Below are 6,000 nucleotides of genomic sequence, written 5' to 3' on the forward strand. Positions count from 1 at the left end.
GGCAGCTCGCATCCGTGACCAGTGCTGCGGGCCAGGGACAGTTGGATCCAACAAAGCTGAAGGAGTGGGTCCTGGGTTCATAAAAGACTTCTCTTGCAAATCTGAGATTGGGTAAGGCACTCAGTGCGGACCTCTGGCCTCCACACCCATACACACGCAGAAGCACACGCACAAGGCGTTGTCCATAGTGAGGATTTAGAGGACCTGGCGTCCTGCGCTCTGTGGGTGGAGCGGTCAGTTGAGCCAGCAAGCATAGTGCGATGGTGTTTAATGGGGACGTTTAAATGCCACTAAAAAGTTTTCCACTATGAAGAGTTTAGAACGGGCATGACGGTTATGCGGAAGTGTGACTTTCCTCACTCCCAGCTGTACGTTTAAAATGGCCATCATGGGGCCAGCAATATGGTTCAAGAGAAAGACACTTGCTGCCAAGCCTAATGACTCAAGTTCAAGCCCCAGAAGAGAACCAAAACCATCCTGCAAGTTATCCTCTGAGCACCATGTGTACACCATGGAACACATGAATGTGTGTACACACACACAAATAACCATGACACACAGGAGTGTGTGTACATACACACAAATAACCATGTGTACACCATGACACCATGAGTGTGCATACATACACACAAATAACCATGACACACAGGAGTGTGCGTACATACACACAAATAACCATGTGTACACCATGACACACACGAATGTGTGCACATCTACACGAATAATTGTAGCTTTAGAGAAGTACCCACAATGGGAACACTTTTGTGTCCTACACAGTAATTTAATGTTTTTAGTGTAAGGACACATAATGCTAGAGATTTCTCAGTACTGAGAGGCACCAGCTGCTCATGCAGGAGGCCCAGCACTCACATGGCATCTTCTTGCCCCCAGGGACACTGCACACACGTGATACACAGACATACCTGCAGGCAAAACACTCTCACATAAAATGAAAATAACATGCAAGACAAAGAGCATGCTCTTAGGATGCCAGCCTATAGTGTGGAGTTATTGCTCAGTGGGTAGAGTGGTCCCCTACCATGAAGCCCTGAGCTTGTCCCCAGCACGGAATAAAATGGATGCAGGCTGTGGGCGTGTAATCCCAGCATTGTGCAGACAAGAAGCCCAAGATCATCCTCAACCACATAGTGAGTTTGAGGCCAACTTGAACTACGCGAGACCCCATCTCAAATAAAATGAAATAAAATAAAAACAATCCAGTAGGTCTCCAAAGAGATGTCAAGATCTCCTTATAAACAGACTTCTAAATCAGGTAGCAAAGACCAACTCTGCTCTGTGCCGTATTCCACCACACATCTGAAGATGGCACAGCCACACAGGTGCCTCCTGGAGTGAGGAGGGCTCCGGCACTCTGGCTCTAAGATGGCGGCTGTGCCCACAGTGCCCACCAGAGGGCGGGCGTCCCCTTCTCAAGCATCGACACAGGTGCTTCAAGACTTTTCAGTAAGTCCACAGAGTCCTAAATGTGGGCAGCTTACTTTGTGTGGTACCCAAAGAGAGGGCCAAAGAGAAGCGGGGATGTGGCTGCTTAGTTAGGGTGTTTGGAGAAGCAGCTGGCTGGGGTGCCTGGAAAGGATTGCTTCCTTTAAGACGGCTTGGAGCTAGGGCAGGAAGTCTGACCACTTAATGCATGCCTATTTTTCCGGGAGACAGCACCTAAATTGCAACTTGGGTTGACGGCGGCTCTCCCCAAAAAAAGAGCACTTGGAAACAAAACCTGAGACCTGGTCACATGAGGACAACCTCTGTGCCTGAGACCCAAGCTCCTTCAATGACAGACAACGCTGTGGGTTTCCGTGCCCTGCTGGCAAGGATGGATGGCTTCAGTCCTAGATCTCGTCTCCAGGGTAAACATTCAGCTCTTCTTGACAGTTCTCGGGGGCAGCTTCTATCAGAGCAGTCCTGTGTTGCCTCTGATGGCCACTGTTACTGCTAGAGAAACGACTTGGAACATGGTAGTCATGCCGGCTCTCTCCTCTCTCTCACTCCCTCTCACCAGCCTTTCGTGGGTGCTGATTGGTAGCTGTGTGCCTGGTGGGAGATGCTTGCAGACGCTGCCCCATCATTTCCAAGGTGTGGCTGTCATTAGAAACCTGGTCACCACCAACCAATCCGCTTTGAAACCCTCCCAACCTCGTATTTCAAAGGGCGTGGCCCGGATCAGTGGGGCACACCTTTAATCCCAGCACTCCAGAGGCAGAGGCAGACGGACCTCTGTCTGGACTACAGAGTGAGTTCCAGGACACAGAGAGACACTGTCTCAAAAAACAAACCAACAAAAAGTGCTTGTCTGTACTTCCACCCAGTGCAGAGGATGGAGCAGGAAGCCCGTTTGGTGCCCACAATAAAAAGTGCCACAGGAATCTACTGTGGGCAGGAGCTGGCTAAGAGACGTCGTACAAACAGCTCTAGTGAAACAGCTGTGGGTACAAACATTGGCTGATCTGCCAGAGGACCCAGGTTCAATTCCAGCACCCACACGGCAGCTCACGACTGTCTGTAACTCCGGTTCCAGGGCACCTGATTTCCACATGGTGCACAGACATACAGGCAGGCAAAACAAACACATGAAATAAAAATAAATCTAAAAAAAAAAAAAAGAACTTTAAAAACAGTTCTCTTAGGGGCACCTGAATGAGCTCTTAGAGGCTGGCCCGCTTAGCGGCTGGCCCGCCGGGGATGTCAGTTTCTTGTTAATGGCTCTAAGTGTGCAGAGCAATCCAAAAGTGATTGACAGACTTTTCAGACAATGGCTATAATTATATTCTAAGGCCTGAACAATGAAAAGCAGTAAGACAGGGTTGGGGTGTGGACAGCTCAGAGGTAAAGAGCATGGACCTTAGCTTAGCATATGCTTGCCTGGAGTCAGCCCCAACACCAACGATGACCTAACGCCAGTGACAGTAAACAATGGCAGAGCCTAGGCCTTCCCTGAGGCTCCTTGAACCTTGACCCTCATGCCTGTTGGACAGCCCCTCCACTGAGAGCTGGGAACAAAAGTTAGGGGCCTGCCTGTGACTATAAGCCATGTGGAGGTTAAAGGCTTCTCCTAGAGGGAAAAGAACCATTTAGTCAGTAGATAATTTGTCTTAAGCTGGGGGTGGGGGACGTGGGATATTTAAACCTTTTCAGTCTCAGGCTTTCTAATTTCAGATGAAACGCTAACTTTGATGAGCAAACACAAAATGTGACTTGACCGTCACCATGTCCCACCATGGTCCTCACACTGCCCTGCGGCCTCCCCCTCCCCCTCCCCCGTGGCCTGCCAAGTCACCTCCCACATCTCTGCCCCTGCCAGGCTGTGGTGCATGTGGGGTTAGCTTTGCTGTTCCCGAGGCTGAGGAACCACAGGGGTGATGGTGTCCTGAGTCTGCCCTGGTGGTTTCTGATCTCCAGACTTCGCCGCCGCTGCCGTCAGCAGAGTCCTGCCAGCTGCAGCTCGCATGGGGGCCCGTTCATTCATCGCTCCTGACTCTTCTGATTTCTAAATTTGGTCAGTGCACAGGGCTGTGCGGGTGCCTGCGAGCTAAAAATACCAATCAGGTCTGGGGTGGAGGCTGCACACAGCAGCGGTGGGGGACGGTGAGGGGAATCTCTGGGATCCACAGTGTCCTGTTCTCTCCCGCAGCCTGGTCTGTCTAGATGGCATTCACACTGTGAGGCGGCCATGATTTCCTAAGAAGCAGGTATTGGCATCCCCAGCTCTGAGACCTTCCTTCACCTCCTTTTATTAAAAAATCCAAATCCGCAGCTTGTATTGCAGCCCAATGAGGCAGGAGGACCATGAGCTTGAGGACAGCCTGAGCTACACATTAGCAGTTGTCAGAGTGAGTACCCAGTACGTACAAAGCCCTGGGCTCCATCCCAGATAAACCAAACGTCTTGGCCGGGCATGTAATCTCAGCCCTTGGGAGGAAGAGGCACGAGAATCAGGAGTTCAGGGTCATCCTTCGCCACATAGTAAGTTCAAAGCCAGCCTGGGCAACACAAGACCCTGTCTCAGAAATGAAAGACAGAAAAGATCATTATTTTTAAAATAAAGTGGTGCAATCCGAGACTGCTTGGGAAGCCGGTGTTGCCTGTCTGCAGGGACAGCAACTGAGTGGACATTGCCCTCAGCTGGGCTGATAAATGTCATTGCCGGTGGTGACTGTGACAGGCCTGAGCATTTCTCCAGGCCAGGCGCTTCTGCAACACTCTCCAGTGTCACCTCACTGACCTAGAGGCACAAGAGTGTCCCTGCCTCCTGCGAGCCTTGTCACCCTCTCACTTTGTCCCTGTGTGTTCGGGTGCACATGGAGGAGGTCAGAGGTCAACCTCATGTGTCTCCTCATGCACCGTCTGCCTTTTGTTGTTTGGTTGTTTTTAAATGGTTCGCAAACTATTATTTTTTAGATTTGTTTCTTAATTATGAGAGTGAGTACATGCGTGCGTGTGTGTGTGTGTGTGTGTGTGTGTGTGTGTGTGTATTTATGTGCACCCCATGTGTGCGGTTACTTGGAGGCCAGCAGAGGTACCCAGATATTCTGGGTGTGGGGGGCTGGGATTGAACCTGGGTCCTCTGCAAGAGCAGCAAGTGCTTGGTTTTGCCTCCAACTCCCATTAGTACTGGGGGCCAAATTCAGGTCTTCGGGCTTTCAAGGCAATCACATTGCTGACTGTCTTAGCTAGGATTCCCATCGCTGACCATGGCATCTCTTATAAAGGAAAGCATGTCGTTGGGGCTAGCTCACTGTTTAGTCCGTTATAGTCCTGGCAGGAAGCCTTGGCAGCACACAGGCAGACACAGCGCTGGAGAAGGAGCTCTACACCCGGATCCAAAGGCAACAGAGAGAGAGAGAGAGAGAGAGACACTGGGCCTGGCTTGAGCTTCTTAACCCTCAAAGGCCGCCCCCCCCCCCGCTCCCCGCCCCCCGCCCCCTACCCCCACCCCGTGACACACCTGCAGCGAGGCCGCATCTCCTAAGAGTGCCCCTCTCTGTGGGCCTGTGGGGGCCAGTTTCATTCAGATCACCACACTGATTGAGCCATCTCCCCAGGGTCCTGTGAGTCTTGTGACAGCAGAGGCTTGGGACATGGTCAAGATGGGACCACCCGCCCTGCCCTGGCATGCCTAGGGAAAGCCCTCGCCGCCCTGTAGCTGGCTGAGTCTGAACTGGGTGCCTGTGTCTCCCTCCTCCATTCCCCATCCCAGACGCTGCACTGTGCTGAAGTAGACAAACACGTTAGTATGCAAGCTTGCTTTCATCTTCAGCAAACAGTAAACTCTGGGTTTGACCCCCGGCGTCATAACTCCAGCTGTGATGATGCACAGCACTGGGGAGGTGGAGCAGGAGTTTATGTCGTCATCACCTACATGGTGAGTTTAAGGTCAATCTGAGTCACATAAGACCCTGCCCTCCCTGCCTCCCTCTCCCAAAAAAGGAAGAAGGGGAGAGGGCCCACATCCCTTCAAGGGCACACCCACAGTGCCCCACAGACCTCCCAGTGGGCCAGCCTTTTGCCTTATTTGAGACAGGATCTCCATGAATAGCTCTCGTTGGCCTGGAACTTGCTTTATGCACCAGGCTGGTCTTGAACTCACAGAGCTCATCCTGCCTCTGCAGCCTGAGTGCTGGGACTAAAGATGAGCGGCGTCACCATTCGTGGGAACCCCACCCCCAAGGCTCTACCACCTGCCACCAAACTAACCCTTCTGGTGCTCGCTCAATCCATTTCCTTTGCCGCCTGTCAGTGGATAGCTCTGAGACACCACTGGGTCAGTCGCACTGAGGACAGCAGGGACAGATGCCTTGCCCTCAGCTTGGGGCACAATGTTGGTACTAAGTGGACACTTGCTGAACCAGTGAAGGGGGGGAGCGAACGGATGAAAGAAACAAACTCAGGAAGCAGACTCAGCCCGAGTCACCTGGGGGCTTGCCCTGGGCACACCAGGCAGGCCTGAGATCCCATAACCTCCTGAGCCTCAGGTGTCACCTG

This window comes from Phodopus roborovskii, unplaced genomic scaffold (assembly GCF_943737965.1).
Source record: "Phodopus roborovskii unplaced genomic scaffold, PHOROB, whole genome shotgun sequence".
Taxonomy (NCBI): domain Eukaryota; kingdom Metazoa; phylum Chordata; class Mammalia; order Rodentia; family Cricetidae; genus Phodopus; species Phodopus roborovskii.